Here is a 24,400-nt window from a genome sequence, read left to right on the forward strand (position 1 = left end):
TAACACAGTTTGAACAGTGGAAGTCACAGTAGCATTTTCAGTTAAAAACTAAGGGCAGTTCCACAAGGGTAGTATTTTAGTACAAATGATGTAGCTGAAACTGAGTATGTTCTTAATCACACTTAGACTCAGGGAACGTGGTACTGTAATAAGCTTCAGCTTTGTTCAAAAGGGACTGAAGATTACTAATAATCTTTAATGATGATGAGCCATAAAATCTGATCCAGAAGAATGAAAGGAAAAAAGTGATAGTGTTATGTGCGAGTCTCATCTAGTGATATACAGTTTCTTGCAGTGTGATTTTAATATTTAATGAATGCTCTTTTTCATTTATGGAGGTTCTGTGGTCGACTGACTAGTGGAACCACCCTGAGCTTTTACTGATAATTTTTAAAAACACATTTGCAGTGATTTGTTATGTCTCTTGTTTTTTCCCCCTTCTGATCAAAAGGAACTATTTTTAAAACTCTTACAGGTTTTTAAAATTGCATAAAAATTATTGTAGCTAATTTTGGATATAAAAAATAGAATAAAAGTTTCCTCTTTCCATATTGAACCCAGCACTCACCAACTGATGGGTTTTTGTGCAATATTTCAGGTCTTTTTCTATTATAGTATGTTTTTGGCTGCTACTAGATCAAAAAAGTACAGTGACAATAGCCATAAAGATGAGACACAGTTCAAGTGTCCATCAACAGATAAATGGATAAACAAAATGTGGGGTATACACACAGACACACACAAAAGGAATACTACTGAACCTTAAAAAGGAATGAAATTCTGGGACTTCTCCAACAGTCCAGTGTTAAGACTTCACCTTCCAATGCAGGAAATGCAGGTTTGATCCCTGGTGGAGTAACTAAGATCCCACATGCCTTCAGGCCAAATATAGCAAAACATAAAACGGAAGCAACATTTTAACAAACTCAATAAAGACATTAAAAACAATCCGTATCCAAAAAACAAAAAATCTAAAAAAAGAAAAGGGAACAAAATTCTGATACATGCTACAAAATGGATAAACATTCAAAATATGCTAAGTGGAGTAAGCCTGATGCGAAAGGAAGCATATATTGTGTGGTTTCACTTATGTGAGGTACCTGGAGCACACCAGTTCTTAGAGACAGAAAGTAGAATCAAGGTTACCAGAAGCTGGCGGTGAAAGAATGGGAAATTACTATTTAATGGGTGTAGAGTTTCTATTTGGAATAATGAAAATGTTCTGAAAATGAATGGTGGTGATGACTGCATGATATTCTGAAGATACTTAATGCCATTGAATGTACACTTAAAAATGGTTAAAATGGTAAATTTTATGTATATTTTACTATGATAAAAAGAAAAGCACAATGACTATGTGGTGTTTGGATCTACTCTAAACACTTGGAAGTTTTATAAAATATACAAAGTATTTTAAAAATGGGGTTATACTTGACAGCTTGAAGTTTGTATCAGACACCTTGGACTAAGTTATGCAGTGATAACCAACAACCCCCAAATTTTAATTTCTTACAGTTTCAAAGACTTGTTTTTTGCTCACGTTACATGTCTTGTACAGATTGACCATGGTTCTATGCCATATACTCTTCATTTCAGCATCCAGGGTGAAGGCGTGGTCTCTGCCTGGGCTGCTGCTATTCTTGAGTCAGAGGACAAAGAGAAGACGGTGGAAGCACTTAGACTCTTGGAGTGTCTGCTCAGAAGAGTCACACTTCATCTTAATCCACATTTTTTATTGACAAAGCTAGTCACATGACCCAGCCTGACATTCTTGGGGTAAGAAAATATAATCCTCCTACAGTGAGGGGCAGTGAGTAATTGGGAGCAGCAATACAATTACCTTAGGGTTGTAACCAGAAATATGACATTTGTCTGTGGCCATGGGAGGAAGGGAAGGCATCTGTAGATAAGAGACCTCACTGAAGTGCTGAAGGGTCTGGAATCACACTGTCTGAATGGGACAAAAGCCCTGAGCCTCAGAGTGAGGTCTAACCCACATCCAGCCACCACAGGATCACCGCCATTCTGCTCTTGTATGTACACATGTGATTGGGCAGAGCTAAGCTATATCCAGAACTCCAGCTGTCACAGTCTGGGAAAGGTGACTGATTGATTGATTTTGCCTTTCAGTCCCAGTAATTGAGAGGGGAACAGAGAACTAGGTGGGAATGGATGTCAAGTGGCAATTGACTATATCGAGCGCATTTACCCAAGAATCCACCTAATAAATGTATAAGATCTTTCTGAAGAAAACTTTAAAATATTGCTGAAGGAGACTTTGGAGGACCTGAATGAATGAAAAACATTCCATGTTCTTGGATCAGAAGGCATAATATCTCACTTAATTATAAAAGTGATGCAGGAGCAATAAAAAATTCTAACTTCCTTTAAAAGTGGAAATGCTGATGCTGTGATTCATGTGAAATAGGAACAGTGTGTAAAACTGAAAGTCGATCAGTGAATGGGAAATAACCCTTCCAGATCTTAAAGCACACAAACTCAAAAATGAAGTGTATTGATGAGTGAAGACAAAGCAATGAAATTGAATAAAAATTTTTAAAGGATTACAATACATAAGAAAATGTATCATATACAGTTAAAAGGACTATCCCAAATCAATGGGAAAAACATTACCATATGGGGGAAAAAAAGTTGAATCCCTACCGCAAAGCATGCACCAGAAAAGCTCCAAATAGATAATGATTAAAGATAAATGTATAACATAAAACCATAAAAGTAGAAGGCAACATAACTTCATAACTGAAATGAAGAAAGCCTGGCTTTGACCGTAAAGTTCTGCACAGGGGGAAAAAAATGGGGAATGGGGAAGAAAAGGAAGGAGCCACCTTAGTAAGCAAATCAAAGTCAAAAGACAAATGAGAAAGGAAACAGTGACAAAAAAAACCCTATAAAATACACAAAATATCCAACACTGAAGGAAGCAGATAAAGCAGTGTATTTAGGAGGAAGATCGAAAACATTGTTTAGGGTTCAGCTTAAGGCTAGAGAACCCAACAAATGCAGAAAAGACAGAAGAATAAAGGTAAAAGCATGCATTGATGAAACTAAAGAGGATCCATAAAACCCAAAGACAGGAGTTTTTTTTTTTTTTTTAATAGCTATCTAGCAAACCAATTGAGAAAAGAGAGAAAGGAGGCAGGGATAAACAATCTTAGGTTAATAGAGTGCACATAACTGCACATACAGTAGAGATTTTTTAAAAATCACAAGAAGATGGATTAGATATAGTTGATTGGCAGTTGGCAGTTATTTCCATCTCCTTCGAGTGTGTGTTCCTGACTACAGAGGGTGGGAAGATGAAAACAGCATTTCAAGGAGCTTCCTAGATGAGAATTAGATTTTGCCAGTAGCTGCTTTTGTATAAGAATTGGTTGGCAGAAGAGAAGCTGTAGTCATGATCTTTTTGACGGTCTTCTTTGGCTGCCAGACAAATCCTCGGAGTACAGGATTCAGCTTTGAAGGTGTTGATAGGTGTAGCTGCCCTTGCAGAACCTGGAGTCATCCGTGGCTTCCCAATTCTGGGTTGCAGCCATTGCTGTGTGTTCCTGAATTTACCTGTCCTTATGCAGCCTCTGGCTCCCCATCTTCCTGATGGTGGCGGAGCTGGCAGTTTCTCTGGAGGGTGAGTTCTAGACTGTTCTGGGGAGTCATTTCTGGGGGTCCCACCCAGAGCTCACTCCTCCAGCCCCGTTTCAACAATTTTGTAAGCACCTGGTTCGTTGTATTAAATCAGTGCTTCCTGTTCCTCGCACAGATACACTGATGAACAGAATACTATCAGCAATTCTGTGCCAAGAAATTTGAAAACTTAAGTGAATGGATACCTTCCCAGAAAATATAAATTACTGAAATGAACCCATGAAAACAAAACCCTGAATAGACGATAGTAATAAAACTGAAAAGATAATCAAAACTGCCAGTTCCTCTCCCACCTCATACAAAGCTACTAGGTCTCAACAGTTTTATGGGCCGGTTTTCCAACTAAAGATAACCCTTATATATCATGTAGATTGTTCTGGAAAGAGGAAAAATAGGGAGTTACTCAACTCACTTTGTGAATAATTGTATATAACCTTGGTACCAAGACTGGATAAGGAGAGGACAAGAAAAGAAAATTTAAGTCCAATCTCAAGAACGTAAATGCAAAAATTCTAATTAAATTAGCACATTAAATCCAGTATTGTATTAAAAAAATTCATTATGATCATGCAGGGTTTATTTCAGGTTATTAGAAAATTAATTCACTATATTACATTAACAGATCTTTTTCTTGGTGCCAATTTTAAATACAGTTGTATTTAAGACATTGCATTTTCCACTTACAGTACAGTGCTCATGATTTGCAATGCTGTTGGGTTGGCCAAAAATTTAGTTTGAGCTTTTCTATAGCATAACTTTCTGGCCAACCCAATACTTCCTTACCCTATGAACGTAATCCATATTCAAGTATCAAGAATGTCCTATTATATTTTTCCAGATCTACTGAGGTATAATTGCCATACATCACTATATGAGTTTCAAGTGTACAGCATTAAGGTTTGATTTACATATATTGTGTAGTGAGTACTACAGTAAATTTAGTTAACACCCATCTCATGAGTACAATGAAAATAAAAGGGAAAAAAAATGTTTTCTTGTAATGATGGCACTTGGGATTTTACTCTCTTTATAGCTTTTCTGTGTAGGGAAGCTTATGGCAGTGGAAACCATAATTATCATGCTGTGATGGACAGGGAGGCCTGGCATGCTGTGATTCATGGGGTCGCAAAGAGTTGGACACGACTGAGCGACTGAACTGAACATACATCCCTAGTACTTACTTATAATTAGAAGCTTGTACCTTTTGAGGGGCTTCCCAGGTAGCTCAGTGGTAAAGAACCTGCCTGCCAATGTAGGAGACTCGGGTTCGATACCTGGTTTGGGAAGATCCCCTGGAGGAGGAAATAGGAACCCACTTCCGTGTTCTTGCCGGGGGAAATCCCCAGACAAGAGGCGCCTGGTGAGCTGCAGTCCGTGGGGTCACAAAGAGTTGGACACAAATGAGTGACTGACACACACACACATGTACCTTTTGACCACTTTCTTCCAATGCCTCGTCCTGCATCCCTTGCATCTGGTCTGATAACCACAAATCTGGTCTCTTTTTCTATGATTTTTAAAAATAAATCCCACATATAAGAGTCTGCCTGCAATGTGGGAGATCCGGGTTCAATCCCTGGGTCAGGAAGATCCCCTGGAGAAGGAAATGGCAACCCACTCCAGTATTCTTGCCTGGAGAATCCCATGGACAGAGGAACCTGGTAGGCTACAGTCCGTGGGGTCACAAAGAGTTGGACACAACTGAGTGACTTTCACTTTCCACACGTAAGTGGGATCATTCAGTACTTGTCTTTGTCTGACTTATTTTACTTAGTATTGATATAATGTCCTCAGGGTCCATCCGTATTGTTGCAAATGAAGAATACCCAGTTATTTGCTATAGCAGTTCAACTTTAAAGGCATCATAGAATTGGCTACAATTTGGGTCCGTCAATGTTTCGTGTGCAACAATGCTCAATCCATGCCCAGATTTCCTTAATCAACCTTGTTTATGATGGACCCAGGGAAGGCAGCACCTGGTGGCTCAGCTCCACCACCAGGGACGCCCCCAGTCATTCCTCCTGGCATAGCCTCCTGTGCTCCATGCAGCTTCATAATAAGGGGGGTTGCAGACTTTCTCCAGCTCTTTCTGCCGATGTTCACATTCTTCCTTCTCTGCAGTCTGGTTCTTAGCAAGCCAGTTGGTGATTTCATTACACTTGTCAAGAATCTCCTGTTTGTCCTCATCATTGATCTTGCCTTGAAGTTTTTCATCTTAAACAGTTGCTTTCATGTTGAATGCACAGGACTCAAGCAAATTCTTGGAAGATACCTTGTCCCGTTGCTTATCTTTAGCTTTGTACTTTTCAGCTTCCTGGACCATATGCTCAATGTCTTCCTTATGGAGAAACACCATATGATTTAAGTAGATTCAGAAAAGGCATTTAGCAAGATTCAACACCCATTCACTACATTTCTTGGCAAACTAGGCATCACAGGGGCCCTCTTAGCTTGATAAACCAAAAGCCCACAGCAAATGTCATTCTCAGTGGTTAAACTTTAGAAGCAGTTCCGCTAAAGTCAGAAACTTGACAAGGACGCCTGTGCTCATTACTAGTATACAGCGCTGTGCTAGTGGTCCTGGTCACAAAATATTACAGAGAACCGAGAAACCAGGAAAGTAGCAGAACTAATAAGGGTGTTTTCGAGGTGACTGAATTCAAGATCAACATAAGGCAATAACATTTCTTTGCATGAAAAATAACCAATTAAAACATGTAAAAAAATAAGAGAGAGGGAGAAAGACATATTTGCAAGATAAATAAGATACATAAACATGAATTGCAAATTCCTATTAAGAAACTATGTAAATATATTTCAAGGACACCCAAGAACTGAATAAAGCATGTTTATGGAAGAGAAGACGGTAATCTCAAAATGGCAATTCTGACCAAGTTGATCTATAAATTCAATGAGATGCTAACAAAAATTCCTAATAGATTTTTTTAATGGCCCTTTGACAAACATTTCTTAAATTTGCATAAAAGATGAACAGCAACGACAATCCAAATCCAACTCTGAAAAAGAAAAATAAGCACCAGAAGTCAAAGCAGTTTATGTCTGACATAATTACGATGCTGGATATCAGTGCAAGAATAGACAGATCAGTGGAACAGAACAGGAAGCTATAAACAGAGTGCAAGTACTAGAAGGTCTTCGGTATATTGTAAGTGTGGTCTCACTAATCAGTGGAAAAGAGTGGATGTTTGATAAATGGCAGAAGGTAAAGAAAATTTTTTAAAGATATAAACAAATCCCTATCCCAAACCATATATCAATGTGAATCAACTGTAAGTATGCATATATGCCCTCCCTCTTGAGGCTCCTTCCCACCCCCCTGTCCCACCCCAATTGTCATTTATTGACGACCTACTGTGTGCAGTGGGCCCTGGACTGAGAGCTCCATTAATGAATCTCTTAATCTTCAGGACAAGGCTGATTTAAAGCTCTGAGCATTGTAAACAAAACTTCAAAGCTATTAGAAACTAAATATTTCTTTAAAAAACACAAGAGGAAAAAGTAAATTTAACATCAAAATGTAAAATCTGTACATTATTTGTACATCTTTGGCGCTCTGGATCTAGCGCACGTCCTAGTGTAAGCAGGACTCCAAGGGGTCTGTTCTGTTGGTCCTGAGTCTTTAGAACAAGTTCCCTGTCCTGTCCCCAGGGCACATATATGGAAACCTTTCTCCCTCCACCTCCCACCTTTGTATGCTTGTCACAATTTCTTGTCATCTTATGATTCCCCTCACTTACACAGCAGAGGGGATATACCTACTGTTGCCAATTGTATTGTTTCAAGGCCATTTCAGAATTAATAACCAGCTTACATGTGTCAAAAATACCCACTGCTTTAAATTGTAATGGGCTTTCCTTTGGAAGCAGCTGTTACATTTCTCAGATTGTTTTTCTGTGTTCTTTGTCTCCAAAGGATTGGCTTCTGTTGGAAGATTGTTTATTGAATTTGGAAGGTTGTGTAATTACCAAAGTCATTCTGAGTCTTCCATAATGTGTGTCTGAAAAACTCATCCTCAAACTTAGATTGTCGCAGGTGGTGGAGCCAAATCCCTTATCCCAGGGCATTTCCTGGGGGGCTGGCCTCTCACCTCTGGCCAGAGGAGGAGACTGGATGCTCAGAAGACCAGGCTAAGCAAAACAAAGGTCACCTGCATAATGGAGGCAGCGTGGCAAAGAGCACTGATCTCAGGGTCCAGCTCCGAAGTGTTCTTATCTCGCCTTGACTTTAAAGCCAGTGTCTGCCTGTTAGAGCTGTGAGAATTAAAGGACAGGATACGCATAAGAGTGAATGTAGACTCTGAAAGGGCCATAGATATGCAAGGTTTTCGAATATATAGCACAGCGGGCCACATCTTCTTAAAAACAGATATTCTCTTTTTCTATTATCAAATGAATTCAGATTCATAAAAGAGTTTTGAAAATACAAGCAAGTACAAAGTCCCACTATTCATAGCAACAGCATAACACCAATGTCTGTCCTTCGATCATTATTCTCTCAAAGGCTTTGGGCTTATTTTTTCATACTGTTGTAAAGCTGCTGTGTTGTCACCTTTATATCTAACATCACAAGACTTTCTTACAACATTTCAGTCTTTGTAGACCTATATTTTTCTTTTCAATTTAATTTTTTAATTATGTCAGCCATAACTTCAAAGTTGAAACTATACGTGTTTTATGTGTAAGCGTTCATCCTTTTTGTCCTCTCCCATTCTCTCCTTCTCCCTCTAGATAACCATTTTTTATTTGTGTATGATTGTCTTTTCATGATTTATATATGATAGTATTTTCCCTTCTTCCCAGGTGAAAAGCAACATAGTATTTATCCTGTGCCTTTGCTTTTTTCATTCAACAGTGTATCCTGGAGATCATCTTATATAAGTAATCATTGCTTTTAATGGCTGCTCCGAACTCCATTGAGTGTGTGTATTTTAGTTCATTCAATCTGTTTTTTAAACAGAAGACACTTAGATTCTTTTGTTTTGTGCTATTACAAATAACGCCCCAATGAATGACCTATGTGAATATAATTTTGTTTACAGAATGTGCCTAACCTCACCTGTCCATCAGCTGTCAAAACAGTTGGAACCCCATCCTCTATCCTGCTGCTTTGAATTCTCTCTGCCACCTTGGGGATCAAACCTCCTTGACCCCAGCTTCAATCTCCCCTGCCCTGAACTTGAGTATTGGGCTCGGGCTCTCCAAGATTAGTGTCTTGACATTCCCCCTGGTCTCAGGTTGGTTCTTCCTAGCTCTCACTGCCCTCCCTTGACCCAGATATTGTGAAGTGCCTGAGGAACCATCGACTCTCTCGCCTCTGCCTTGCTTCCTTCCAGAGGAGTTTGAAGAGGTTATACCACTGTTCGTTTTGTCATTCCCTGATTGTTTTTTTGCTTGGATGGTTTTACTTTTTATTATGAAAATTTCAAACTCAAAAAAAGAGAAGGAATAAAACAATGAAAATCCAATACCTTCCATTACTTAGATTAAAAAATTGTTAATGTTTTGCCATATTTGACTCATCTATATGTATTTTCCTGAACTATTTTAGACATCATGGTGATGCTTCCATATCGAAATACTTACCTGCCTACAATCCAAGAAATAAAGACATTCTCTACAAGAACACCCTCATCACACCTATCAATAATAAGTAATTTTAAAAAGTAAACCAATTCCCTAGTTTGTAATATTTAGTCCATATTCAGCTTTCTCTGGTTGTTCTAAAAAGTATCTTCTATTATTTTTTAAACCAAGAGTCAAACAAGTACCGCAGATTGCATTTGGTTGCTTTATATCTCTTTTTTATGTAGAGCAGGTCTCCTTCATGCCTTTTTATTTTTCATCAGATTGACTTTTTGAAGAGACCTGATCAGTTATCTTGTGATGTGCCTCACAGCCTGGCTTTGTCTGATGGTTTGCTTGTGCTGTCATTGACCTTTTCCCCTTTATTCCCTTTCTTTCCTTTTTTTTTTTTTTTAACTTTTGTTCATCCAGCAAGGTCTCTGCTAGTTTGTTTTGTTCTCTTTGCTATGAGAAGTTTTCCTTTAATGATTCCAACTGGAATCCCTTCAAATTGTTGATTGTTTACTTACTATGGGTGCCGTCCTTAGACAACCTCTGATGTCAGACTTTCTGACATTCCCCAAGAAGACGTGTCTAATTTCGTGCCTGGAGGGGATACACCTGGAAGCCAGTAGGGGAAAGAGTTTGGGGGCTTTCAACATTCATCACACAGATATCCTTCAATACCCCTGTGTTCAGACTGAAAACATGGCACTGGTCATTTCTCAGACAGAGCTCTAGTCTCTTCTGAGGATAAACCTCCAGTCTTCTGCTGGGCAAAGGCGAGATTGCCACCTGGAAGAGCGGACCTGGGAGTCGGACTGCTTCTTACATGGCCTTTCCATCAGTCCTCCTGCTTTTGTTTCCAGCTTCCCCCTTGCTCCCCATAGTACCTGCTGCTGCTGGCAATCGCTTAGCCTTAGGGGTGCACTGGAAAAGGAATTGTTTTTTTGTTTTTGTTTTTTCCTACCTACTGGCTTATAATTTCGTTTTCTTGAAATTGCTCAAATCATTTACCATTTCTCCATCTGCTTTCCGGTTTCCAGAATATTTTTGCTGTTGTCTTCTCTCCTTTTCTCTCTGTCCTTGTGGGTTTGTAGCCTTTACAAGCTCAAAGACTGATGCTTTAGAGGACTGTGAGGAGGGAGCAGGAGTAATAATACATGTATGTACCCACCAGCTTTATCCCTTCTTTCATTTAGAAAAATGCTTCGATTGGTTTGATGAACATGTTGGTTGAGAAAGACCTGTGTCCGGCCATAGCAGGGCCCCTGGACATTCAGATACAGATGAGAACAGTGTCAGAGGAAAGCCAAATTGCCCAGGATTACTCTGAGGAAACTTTTGAATTTCTGGAGAGAAGTGAGTGGTCTGAGATGAGGGAGAAAGGGAAAGGTGTGAGAAGGGTACAGGCGTGAGAGAGGTCAAGGGAGAGATAAGAGCTAAAGTGACACAGGTAAGTTAGCCCGTGAGGAGAGAAAGATAGCTGATGAAAATTTCCCTGTGGGAGGGGCTGACTGAGGAGCCTTGGAGGACAGACCTGATATCCAGTTTCAGGTTGTCTGCTGGGCTGTGCTGTGACAGAGACCATTTCCTCTCCCTACATATAGTCTATTTTTTTCATGGTTTCTAGCTGAGCATGTTATCACCTGGGATAAAGAGCACATTTCCCAGCTTCCCTTGCAGCAACTCACAGTCATGTGACCCAGTTCTAGCTAATAAGATGTAATCAGAAGTGTGACCAAGTTCAGGCCAATAAATATAAGTGCTAGGTTGAAATCCCAAGAGAGATAATTAAAGGGGCGCTCATTCAGCTGGGTAAATTTCTTTTTGCCCATCTGCCTTTCTTCCAGATTGCAGTGTACATGCAAGTGGCTGGAACTCCAGCAGTGATCTCCTGTTATAGGGTAATTTGAGGAGGGAACAGAAAGACAAGAATCTGGGTCTAACAGTACTGGGAAACTGCTAGACCAGCTCTGCACTACTTACCTCTGGACTTTTGCTTTTTAAATGTAAAAGAGAAATACAATTCTTTGAGTTTTTTTCCTAGTGTTATAATAATCACTTATGTGATAAGTAGTGTTCTAAATGCTTGGTTTATATACTAATCTAATCTTTATACTGCCAACCCTGTGAGGTAGGTACTGTAATTATCTCTGTTTTACAGATAGCAGTGAGGCACAGAGAGATTAACTTGCCTAAAGTCACAGCTAGTGAAGACTAGTAACTCAGCAGTCTGGGCTTGTAAGCATTGTGTTATACTGCTTGTTAAGTCATTTCAGTTGTGTTCGACTCTGTGAACCCATGGACTGTAGCATGCCAGGCTCCTCTGTCCACGGGATTCTCCAGGTAAGAATACTGGAGTCGGTTGCCATTTCCTTCTCCAGGGGATCTTCCCAACCCAAGGATCAAACCTATGTCTCTTGTGTCTACTGCACTTGCAGGCATAGTCTTAATCACTAGTGCCACCGGGGAAGCCTGTTATACTGCATAATTGTGGCCAAACTCAATCCTCACTAATACAATTGTGCAATACCATCCCAGAATCTGCCATTCACCACAGTCATGTATTCTTGGTGAATTTTCAGTATTCTAGGTGAGTGATTTACAAGGCCCCACCATCCCCAATCCCCCCAAGTCATTTGCCCCCTGACATTCATGTGAAGAAAAGAGATCCTAGAGTTTCAGTTTATGACCAGCAGTGTGAAAGCAAAGGTCCAAGGAGAAGCAGAGACTGCAGGAGGGAACCAGGTGACCTGGGAGGGTGGGGGATATGGGCTGCAGTGTAGACCAAGAGCAGTTTCCTCAGGGAAGTCCCTGGTGGTCCAGTGGTTAGGACTCCATGCTTCTGCTGCTGGAAGTACAGGTTCCATCCCTGGCTGGGGAACTAAGATCCCACATGCCTTGAGATGTAGCCAAAAAAAAGTGCAGATTTCCCCAAATAGAGGAAGGTGGCAGAGAGAGATGCTTGCATTCACACCTGTAAAGTGTTTCTAACATTTAGCTTCATTTCCTCAGGACTGATTTCCAGGTATGGGCTTTGGTACATCTTGACTTCATTTGAATCAAATTGATGAAAGAATTCTTTAGCCAATTTCAGATGCTCTATTTGTTATAAATATAACAATCCCCACAGATTCTGCTGTACCCCTGGTACGTAAAATTAGGGGCCAAATTCTAAGATACTAAAATAAGAGCACTGGCACCATAAAACCATTTTTATTGATTGAATCAATAAAAGCGACATAAAATGTTCAAAAGAGAGATGAGTGTTTGCTAGACATCACTTCTTTGATGAATAAGGATGCCCGAAGGTATAGACTTCTCAAGAAGCTGTAGTGAGAAATTTGTGCTGTTCCTGTGCTGTTTCTCTCTCTGAAACCTCCAGTATCAGGGGCATAAGTTCCAGTCCAAACTGATAGTAAACAGGCCGACTTCAAGGACACCTCTGCAATCTAGCAGGTGCTTGGGGCAGAGCTTGAGCTCATGTTAATTAGTTGCAAGTCGTGGGGGCTGAGCCAGGTGCCAGTTTGTCCTGGGTTGTCAGGCAGCTCTCAGGGGCTTGTCTCCTGGTCACAGAAGTGCGGAGAGTGGAGGAGGATGGGCTCCTGGAGGGACTCCATGAGGAGGCTGAAGGATCAATAACACTGTCTTAGACACCGTCTTCTGACTTTCCCCCTCATTCTTAATAAAGACGTGGATTATAATGAGGCAAATGGGCCCGGCATTTGGAAAGCAAATCTGGCCTGCAGAGCCACATCCTGACAGAGCTGCCCTGGAAGGAAACAAGTCACAGAAGCACTCACCAGAAGAGTCCTTTTAGAAGATTCCCCAGGAGAACCCCCGAGTTCAACCCACAGCACTTTCCCTATGAGGGAGGGAGATGGCAATGGCCTGAGGGAAATCAGAAGCCAGAGCTGACCTGCCTGCAGAAACAAATGGGTGTTCCCAAGGAATCTTGCTGAAGGGTCCAAATTGAACTCTCAGATAAAATGAGAGAAAATAAAAATATGAGCGAATCAACCATGGCTTCAGGCGTATTTGGAGCTAGGATGATAACTCAGGTTATGAATGCTGGGCTGAGAATTAGTCTAATAGTTCACTAAATATTTGTTAGGTTTTTGAGTCACCTCCAAGAAACAGGTTTTCCTAAGGAGAAAACAGACTCAAATAGACAGTTCTGAGAAAGGGACAGAACTGCTCTGCAGATCAAAACGGCCGTATTCAGAGGGGTCTGATAAACGATCCAGCAGCCTTTTCCTCTCAGCTTTTCTTTTCTTCCTCCTGATCATTCATGTGTTTCATGACTTCTTGTTCCTTCATTCGCTTTTATCCCTGGGGACAGAGTTGTGGAGAAATCAGGGATACATCCAAGGACAGGATGTTAAGGGTACCATCCTTGTTCTGCATTAAAGAGAGAACATCGTAGAGCCACAGAAAATGAAGCCAATCGTTCACCTAGGACGGCTCAGAATAGATCATTTCCCGGACTCTGCACCCACCATTCGTAAGCAAATCCAGAGATTTTCTACAGGAGCTTAAAAGATTTTATTCCTAATCCATTTTTTTTCCCCTAGAGCTTTGGAAATATGGCTCTATAATTTAATGATTACAGGAGATGAGCAAAAGAATGAACTAAATAAGAGAGCACCAGCTTGCTTTGTAATGAAGGGCCAAATTTTCCAAATATAGAGCAGAATCCAATTGTGGTGCTGTTGTTTATGTTTCCTGAATAGCACTGAAATGAGAGACCCTTTGGGAACGCACGCATGTCCTCTCCCACACAAGGAGCCTTCCCTTTGGCTCTTTAGAAAGTTTGGGGAGCTAATCTCACTGCCTGGTACCATAGTAACTTGGCTGATGGAACCACATAGGCTGGAAGAAGTCAAATCCCAAAACAATGAACAATAACCACTCGTTAGCATTGGAGATGGCATGTCCCCAAAACGTCAGAGGACTTTTCTGCGGGTGATAAAGAGTAAGATTTAAAAAGTGACGACCACACAAAACACAATGTGGTGGCCTGGACTGAATCCTGAATCATAAGAGGACTAGTCTAAAAACCAGCAAAATGTGAATAAAGTCTGCCGTTTAGTTAATAGTAATCTGCTGCTGCTGCTGCTAAGTCACTTCAGTCGTGTCCGAATAGTAATGTACCAGTGTTAATTTCTTAGTTTTTTTAAAAAATGAATTTATTTATTTTAATTGGAGGCTAATTACTTTACAATATTGTGGTGGTTTTTGCCATACATTGACATGAATCAGCCATGGGTGTACATGTGCTCCCCATCCTGAACCCCACTCCCACCTCCCTCTCCATCCCATCCCTCAGGGTCATCCCAGTGCACCAGCCCTGAGCACCCTGTCTCATGCCTCAAACCTGGACTGGCGATCTGTTTCACATATGATAATATACATGTTTCAGTGCTATTCTCTCAAATCATCCCACCCTCGCCCTCTCCCACAGCGTCCAAAAGACTGTTCATTGCATCTGTGTCTCTTTTGTTGTCTCACATTGTTACCATCTTTCTAAAGATGGTCATTGTTACCATCTTTCTAAATTCCATATATATGCGTTAGTATACTGTATTGGTGTTTTTCTGACTTACTTCACTCTGTATAATAGGCTCCAGTTTCATCCACCTCATTAGAACTGATTCAAAAGCATCTTTTTAATGGCTGAGTAATACTCCACAATTTCTGAGTTTTGATGAATGCACCATGGTTGAGTAATATGTGAAGATTAGGAGAGTCTGGGTAAAGAGCGTATAGACCACTCTCTGTGCTCTGGACTATTCTTGCACCTTTTCTGTAGATATAAATTTATTCCCAAATAAAAAGCTTTAGAAAAAGTAAAGTCAGATTTTCATTTGTTACTTGTGGGAGTATAAAGGGTTACAAATGTGATACTTCTCATCAAAGGATGTTAGAAGTGTGAATGCCCACTGACCTGTGGTTTCACTCCCTGGAATTTGTTCCAAGGAAATAGTCAAGGATGTTCAGCCTAGGACTCGCTGCAGTTGGCAAAGTTGGCTACAAACTCCAAGGCCAAAATTAAGGACGATAGGAACAATGATGTAGCCACTCTGAGGAATTTATGCAACCACTTAAAGTAATGTTGGAGAAGTCAGTTTGATGACATGAAAAGACTGGCACCATTAATGGTTGAGTAGAAAAAGTAATCTGCGTGGTATTGTCTCATTTTAAAAAATCTATGTGCTTTGAAGAGTGGAAGACAATATAACAAAGTATAAAGAATGGCCTTCTCTAGGTGAGTGAGATTGTGGGTGCTATTGGCTGAACTGTGTCCCCCTCGATTCATATGTTGAAGCTCTAATTCCTAACTCAACTGTATTCAGGTGTGGGCTTTTAGGAGTTAATTAAGGTTAAATGAAGTCATAAGCGTGGAGTCCTAATTCTGTCAGATTGGCGGCCTTATAAGAAGAATAATCTCTCTCTCCCATGCGCATACATCTAGGAAAGGCCACGTGAGCTCATAGCTCTCACCAGAACCAATCACGCGACACCCTGACCTCGGCATTCTAGCCTCCAGACCTGTGAGAAAATAAATGTCTATCATAAAAGCCACCCAGTCTATGGTACTTTGTTATGGCAGCCTGAGCTAAGACAGTGGGTATTCTAAATTTTCTTGTTTTCACTCTGCTGCGTCTCTGTAGTGAATATGAATTGCTTTATTACTGGAAGAACAATAAATGTGAAAATTTTATGCTTAGGGTTTCACTCTACAGTTGACAGAAGGAAACACTGCTTCCTAGGTCTCCTTTAGGAATAGTCTGAAAGGATCGTAGTCACCCAGAGACCCTTTCCTTCATGGGGTCAGCCTGCTGTCAGGCTCCTCAGGCTCCAGGTCCTTAGGAAGGGGGTGGACTCCTTCATCCCTGCCATAGTTTACACATCCCTGGTATAATTTATAGTTCAGCTTGTACAGTGACTTATAATTTAAAATACACATCAACACATATTAATTTTGTCAGATCTTTGCTGACAAAGATCTATATAGTCAGAGCTATGGTTTTTCCAGTAGTCATGTACAGATGTGAGAGTTGGACCATAAAGAAGGCTGAGCACTCAAGAACTGATGCCTTCAAATTGTGGTGCTGGATAAGACTCTTGAGAGTCCCTTGGACAGCAAGGAGGCCAAACCAGTCAATCCTAAAGGAAATCAACCCTGAATATTCACTGGAAAGACTAATACTGAAGCTGAAGCTCCAATACTTTGGCCACCTGATGCGAAAAGCCAACTCACTAGAAAAGACCCTGGGCTGGGAAAGATTGAGGGAAGGAGGAGAAAGCGGGTGGGTGGTGACTGACGTTGAGATGGTTGGATGGCATCACTGACTCAATGGACATGAATCTCAGCAGACTCTGGGAGATAGTGAAGGACAGGAAGCCTGGTGTGCTTCACTTCATGGGATTGCAGAGTTGGACACGACTTAGTGACTGAACAAAAACATACATTAACTTAGTTGACTGCCATAGCAGTAAGCAGTAAGCAAGGCATGTAATATCGCTTCTCATGAGTGAAGTTTGGGAAGGTTACATGACTTGCCCAAGGTCACCTGCCTAGTGGTAATGGAAGTGGAACCAGAAACAGGGCCTCTTGCCTCGAAGATCATTGCCTGTCTCTGCTATCAGTTACTGCCTGTCTAGCTCTTTCTTTTGCAACAGTCCTGGGCCATCTCAGGAGTAGGGTTCAGAGAACAGAGAACTAGCTCAGTCCTCCAGAGTCCTCCCCATGCCCAGGCAAATTCTGGTCCTCATGCATTTCATGTTGGAAATGGAATGATGTTACATTCTACCACTTTCATGCCAAGCATGAGCTATTTCTTGGTTGTATGTTTTCCAAAACCTCAAAGGCTGTGCAGCCTCTGACAGTGTCTTGAGCAGCCAACCTTGATTTATCCTGTGCATCCACCTGGTTGCAAAGTGAGACCTGGATCCTAGGCCCCAGAAGGAAGGTGGCATCTACTGAAAATGGCTTTGCTGGAGAAGGAAAAGTCAGGATCTGTCAGTGTTGGGATCTGGCTCGATATCTGTCTATTTATGTATTTGTTCTACATTGGCAAATAGAAGCGTGGATAAATATCTTTAAATCCTCTTAGGGATTTTGCAGATTTTGCATTAGTGAGTGAGAGCAGTTGCAGACATTGGCACTCTGCTAGATTTCTTAATGTTCAGAAGTCAAGTAAAAATTTTGATGACTAAATGGAAGAACCAGGAAGAGTTTATGTTGGCATGGGATTGTTATTGCTCTCTTTGACTGTAGAGCTGATCAGTTTACTTATTAAGTAGAAAATGAAAAAGAACATTGTAGTACATGTGCATTCAACAGACATATCAGCACTTGAAATGTGCAAGGCATTGTGCTAGGCTTATAGGAAAAAAAGCTGCATGAAAAAAATACCACCTGTTCTCAAGGTACATGCAGTCCACTGGGGAGACAGACACCTACGCACATCACTGTTACCCAAGGCAGTTATGTTTTCAATCCCAGAAGCTGGTTGGAAATGCCAGGGGAATCATTTAAAATTATTGTTTAAGTTAAATTTTCTAGTTCATTTTACATTTAAAAAAATTTATTTATTTTTGACTGTGCTAGGTCTTCATTGCTGCCTGAGATTTTTCTCTAGTTGTGGCAAGTGGGGACTACTCTCCAGTTGCAGTGCATGGGTTTCTCATTGTGGTAGCTTCTCTTCTTTCAGAACACAGGCTGTAGGGCTCACAGGCTTCAGTAATTGTGGCTCCCGGGCTCCAGAGCACAGGCTCAATAGTTATGACATATGGGTTTCGTTGCTCCACAGCATGTGGGATCTTCCCAGGTCAAGGATTTGAACCGGTGTCTCCTGCATCGGTAGGTGGAGTGTTTATCAGTGAGCCACCAGGGAAGCCCTATTTTACATTTTAAATTGAAGTATAGTTGATTTATAATGTTTTAGTTTCTGCTTCCACTATGCAGCAAAGTGACTCAGCTATACATATATATGCTTTCTTTTTTGTATTATTTCCCATTACGGATTATCCCAGGGCATTGAATACAGTTCCCTGTGCTAGTTGTCTATCCATTTGTTTGTTTTTAGATTCCACATATAAGTGAGAGCATATGGTATTTGTCTTTCTCTGACTTATTCATGTAGTATAATACCCTCAACATTCATCCATGTTGTTGCAAATGGCAAGATTTCTTTTTTAATGGCTGAATATTATTCCATTGTGTCTGTGTGTATATCTAACAGTGTATTTATCCATTTGATGGACATTGTGTTGTTTCCATATCTTGGCAACTATAGATAATGCTACCATGAACATGGGTGTGCACATATCTTTTCAAGTTCATGTTTTCATTTTCTTGTGATAGTTACCCAGAAGTGGGATTGCTGGATTATATGGTAGTTGTACTTTTAATTTTTTGAGGAATCTCCATACTGTGTTCCATTGTGACTGCATCGATTTATTTTTCCACCAATAGTGCATGGGGGTTCCCCTTTCTCCTCATCCTTGGCAACACTTGTTATTTCCCATTTCTTTGATAATAGCCATTCTGACAGGTGTGAGGTGATATCTCATTGTGGATTTGATTTGCATTTCCCCAATAATTAGTGATGTAGAGCACCTTTTCATGTCTGCATGTCTTCTTTGGAAAAATGTCTGTTCAGATCTGCTGTCCATGTTTTAACTGGATTGTTTTGCCATTGAGTTATATGAGTTCTTTGTATATTTTTGGATATTAACCCTTTACCAGCTACATGATTTCCAAATATTTTTTCCCCATCAGGTAGGTTGCATTTTCATTTGTTGCTGGTTTTCTTTGCCACGTACAAGCTTTTTAGCTTGATATAGTCTCACTTATTTTTGCTCTTGTTGCCTTTATTTCTGTTGTCAAACCCCAAAAATCATTACCAAGACAGGTGTTAAGGAGGTTATTGCCTGTGTTTCTTCTGTTTTATAGTTTCAGGTGAGGGGTATTATTTTAATTGTCATAATCACTAGAGGTCATCATATGGGCAGATACAGAGATGCTGAGTGTCCTGCAGTCTTGGGAAGAATTCCACATAAGAAACAACTGTCTGGCTCAAAAGGCTGAGAGTGCCTTGAGTGAGGATCTGGATAAAGAACAAGCACAGGACTAGGTGGAGAGGCCAAAGCTTCTGGGGAGAGGCCACTTACAGGTGGTGGGGTTCTGACAGGTGCTGATGGGCACAGGGATATTTTATGTGGAGGGACAAGGTAAGCCAAGGCCAAGAACACACCAGGGTATGCCTTCACAGAATGACAAGTAGTTCATGGTTTGGGGAGTAGAAATAAGACTGGAAATATATGATAGGTCATGAAGTACCATGCTAAGAAATCTGGATTTTATTTTCTGAGGGGTGAGTAGGTTCTGGAAAGAAGTTCATGAATGAGATAGGAACAAGAGCAACATTGTGCTTAGGAACGTTGAATCTGGGTATGGTGTGTGGATGGGGTGGAGAAGTCACTCCATCACTTCTGGGGTCTGTGGCTCTGGGCAGCTTTACGTCTCCTGTCCTGGCTGGGTTTTCTCCTCTGCAATATACCCAGCATGCAAATTGTCCTAAGGCTTAATTAAATAGACACCATGTATGGGAAGCACCCAGCACAAGCCCAGTAAATGGTGGTTGTTATTGTTTGTGGTTTGGGGTTCATTGGTTCCTGCCTCTGCCACTAGCTGGTGAAGCTGACCATGGATATGCAAATTGATGCTTCTTGGCTCACAGGTGTGTGAGGGGTTATGGGAGGAACAGTTCTGGCCTTTTCCCCTTGACCTTCCTTCCCACTGGGGAACAAGGAGAGGCCAAGCTGGAGTCCAGACCCATCCCTGTCCCCAAATGGGCCATCAGGATGGAGCACTCAGTGTGGCACAAACCTCAGAGTCAACTTGCTGGGCACTTGACTCGAGAAGACGAAATTCAGACCAGAGGGGGCTGGGCCTGGTGTCACACAGTGGGGCAGTGTGATCAGAGTTGGGACAGACCCAGCTATTTGAATCCCAGTCCCTGCCTCCCTGCACTCTCCCACAGGTGAGGAGAGAGGGAAGGCTTGGCCCTGGCCCCTCCCTATTCTACACTTGGGTCTGGAAGGCCAGAAGGGCCTAAACGGCAAGGTGGATGTGGGGCGGGGGTTAGTGAGGGGCCTTGAGTCAGAGGAAGCAAGAACGTGAGAGGGAGGCCCTCTCCTCTGAGACCCCCCCATGGCTCCCGATTGTTAGAGTCAGGTTCAGGCTCCCCAGTGTGGCCTCCGAGACCCCCCCTCCCCGCGCCCAACGGCCTGCAGCCACAGACACAGCCCATCTCTCCCTGCTCCTCTGCACATCCCACTGGCTTTCCTTGAAGCCCTCCTGCATCCTATTCCGGGTCACCTTCTTTCGGCTGCTGAAATCCTGCGCCTCTTTCTCCGTCCGGCTCAGAGGCTCAGCCTCCGTGAAGCCTCCCCTCGTCCCTGCCTCGGGAAGAGCGCCCTCTGCTGCCTCGGTGTTCAGCCTTGCGTCACAGCCAGTTGACTGGCACCTACCATTTGTCTCTGGGGCCATTCGTTCCTTGACGGTAAGGACTGCGTCTTCCGTCAGCATCTTTAAGCGGGCGACACTCGTGACATTCCTTTTAGCATCCTCAGGGCCAGCTTCAGCATTTTGCATATCGTCGGTCATGATAAATAACATCTTCCCTGGGATTACATTCTTCTCTTCTGCGTCTGAAGCTAGTAACTGGCCAGCAAGCCTTTACTGAATTGATTTGAAGAGGGATTGAGGAAAGGCTAGCATGAGAGAGGCATTTGTTCCTCCAATTACTTACAAGAAATAGCCCAGGCCTGAAGTTATAAATGACACACGGGCCCTGCTGATGGACCATGTGTCCCAGCTTCCTGCAGCGGCAGTAGCAGCCTTGCTAATGACCACACTCCAGAAACTGGTGAGGCTGGTGCCCTGCAGAGCTGGGGGGAGGCTGGTGGGCAGGAGAGGGGAAGGGAAGCTGGAGCATTGTGACAAACGCTTCCAGCATTTTCTGTTATAAAGCCAGTAATAGAATCATTAATGCTGGTTTTTAATTTAGACAGTCATTTTCACCTGAGCAATTCTAGGGTTTATTGACCAGTAAGCTGATGGCTTGGGAGGTTACTCTAATAACTTTATTTTTTGCAAAATGAAAGAAAACATCCCCGAAGAACTAAGTGGTGTTTAGACAACTGTATGTTCAGAGTCAAACCAGAACTGGAGAAGCAACTCCCAACTCCCGGTTACAGCAAACCCGCATCGCTGCTCTGGTCTGGAAGTCTTGGAGTTGTCCATATAGTTAAGAACTAAGAAACACTGTGCTGTGCCTTGTAGCAAATTCTCAGGCCTTTGCACTTCTCCAAGGCTGTCTCTAGAGAGTCCATGAGGAGGAAGAGTCTAGGAGGGTGGCAAACTGACCTGCAGCAGAACTCTGTGTGTGGTCCTCACTCCAGGGTGTCAGGCCTGCGAGCACTTTGGGTGGGGCTTCCATTGCTGGGGTGAAGCACAGTCCATTTCCAGCCCTTCGCTGGTTTCCCTTGTAACCACCAGCTTAGCCGGCTTCTGAAACCCTGAGAGTTAGTGCAGGCTTGGGTGGCAGGCCTGTTTATCTGACCAGTTGGCTCTGTGCTGGAGAAGAGAAATGGGCTTAGGTCACAGACGCTGTCTTGGGTCACCAAGATGTGACCAGAGACCAGAGAACGGGCTGGAGGCTGGGGAAGGGATGGTATGGCTTCTAGTCTTCCTTCTCTAAGGACAGGCACATGGCAATGACAGACCCATTGAAGCTTATCTTTATAGCGTTTTTTTTTTTTTTCCTGGCTGCACTATGTGGCACGCGGAATCTTAGTTCCCTGACCAGAGATCAAATTCGTACCCCTTGCATTGGAAACTCAGAGTCTTAACCACTGGACTGCCCGGGAAGTCCTTGAAATCGGTCTTTAAATACCATCTCTAGATTTCCAGGCCAAACTGGCCTCTTCCACTTGCAAAGCTTAGCACAGACTGCAGCTGCATAGCTCAAGGCTGTTGGAAAAAGTCATTTGTTCTTAAAAAATAAAAATCCTTTTTTTGAAGAACTGCCATGCATCCCACCACCCAGCGTGTGTGTCATGGAACAAGCATGGGTCTTTGGGCTCTGTTTCAGGCCATTAACTTAATGACTCTGGTTCTTGGAAGCTGTGCTGAGGACAAGAGTCACCCTGTTACATAAACATATTCATCTGGCAAAAAAAACGTGTGTTATTGTTTTCAGTAATGGTTGTTTGAAGTTAACGTGTATGTGTTTTCCTCTTTATTATTGTGAATATTACTTGGGCTCCTATGGAAAAATGGTAACAACTCCAAGAAACTCAAAGAACAACATAATTTCCTTTCCTCCCAATCAGTTTGGGTAATATAATCATCTTGCACAAGTTGAGGACTGCTACCCAGCCGTCACTGCTGAGAAGATAATTAGGAGATAATGTCGGTGGCAGAGAAAGTTGTCAGAGCAGAGTGGTCTCCTGCCGCTCTCAGAGTGCTGAGTGTAGATGCCAGGAGGTTGGGGGGAGCCAAATCCTTAGTGGAAGAAAATCTGGAGGAAGAACGAACCATTCTTTTGTAGTAATATTCTGCCTGTGGCATTTTGTACCAAATGCCCATCTAGCCCCCTCCCTTGAACTGCCTTACATGGATATGCGCAGAGCGGGGCATTACTGGTTATTACAATGCACAGCTAAGAAAAGGAGGCAGGTAATTGAAAATAACTCACTAAGAGGCAATTTTGTGCTGTAGCTTAACTTCTAGATGCTAAATATTTTGCACTTAGTGCTCATCCCCTGAAAACTGAATGCCTGTTGTTTTTGCAAGATAGATTGCACAGTGAATGGGCAGTCAGGGAACAGTTGGCAGGGGACCTCAGGCCCAGGTTCTAGCCTGTGTTAGTGGGGTGGCCTGATCCCCTGGCCACAGCATGAGGGACATAGGCTTGATAGGGACCAGGGCCTGTGAAGCAGTCTTTGTGATGAGACTCTACGTCCAAATTTAGATTTGCCAAAGTAAACAAAAATACAACCCTCCTTCCACTGTGACATGGCAGTAGCGCATTCTGGAATGTGTGTGTGTGTGTGAGAGAGAGAGAGAGCTGCTTATTTATGGAAGCGCTGTGTTCCTTAAGGTTTTAGAGAGAATATGATCCATGTCTTTCTAAACTCAGGCACTCATCAGCTGCAGCAGAGGGCAGCTGGCTCTGACTCCAGTGCTTCCCTGGTGTGGGTGGGAGAATTCCTTGCTCCCTTTCCTCTTTCTGTTTCCTCCCCACCCTTATGTGTTCCATTTCAGAGGTGGTCAGACAGCATCCAAGGCATCACACAGTTTACTCCTCCTGGGAAAGGGAATTCACATTTAACCTTGGATTGAGTACTTAGTGCAGTCCCTGGCCCATAGGAGCTCCTTTACAACAATTTGTAGGGTAAATAAGTAAAAGAAAGTTTCTCATATTCCTTTTCTTTCTCTTCAAGAAAATAGACAGGAGGACTTCCCTGTTTGTCCAGTGGTTGAGACTCTGTGCTTCCGCTGCAGGGAATACAGGTTCTCTCCCTGGTCAGGGAACTAGGATCCCGCAAGCCGTGCTGTGTGGCCAAGAAAGAAAGAAATTAGACAGGAAAGGGGTCTCCAGGGCCTTTAGGCTGTGATGCTTTTGGTTTGATTCATGAAATCCTTATCTCCGCAAACCCATTTGTCCTTGGGGAGAGCTGTCATTCTGATTTGAACCTGAGAGTGACCACAGGGACTTCTGGTAGGGACTGGCTATCTTGTCACCACGGACCCCAAGGGGACCCGCAGAGCCTGGCAGTTCACTCAAGTTCTTCATACTCAGAAGGTCCTGTCACTGATGACAGCTAGTATTTTTTTTTTTTGGTGGCCTTTTCCTTCATAACCCAATACTCCAGAATCAAGGAGTGAATGCAGATATTCACATAGACAATTCCCAGGGTAGGGTATTGTCTAAAAACAATCAGATAAAACCAAAATTAATTATAGCAAGAAAATACAAGAAAAAAGTTTATCCTAACAGAATGAACTCGGTGAATTTATAATTACTGATATTTATTTTCTTTTCAGAAGCGTCAATTGATGATCAGAGATGGAC

The sequence above is a fragment of the Moschus berezovskii genome, chromosome 11 (assembly GCF_049115385.1).
Source record: "Moschus berezovskii isolate FMDL1 chromosome 11, NW_MosBer_1.0, whole genome shotgun sequence".
Classification (NCBI taxonomy): domain Eukaryota; kingdom Metazoa; phylum Chordata; class Mammalia; order Artiodactyla; family Moschidae; genus Moschus; species Moschus berezovskii.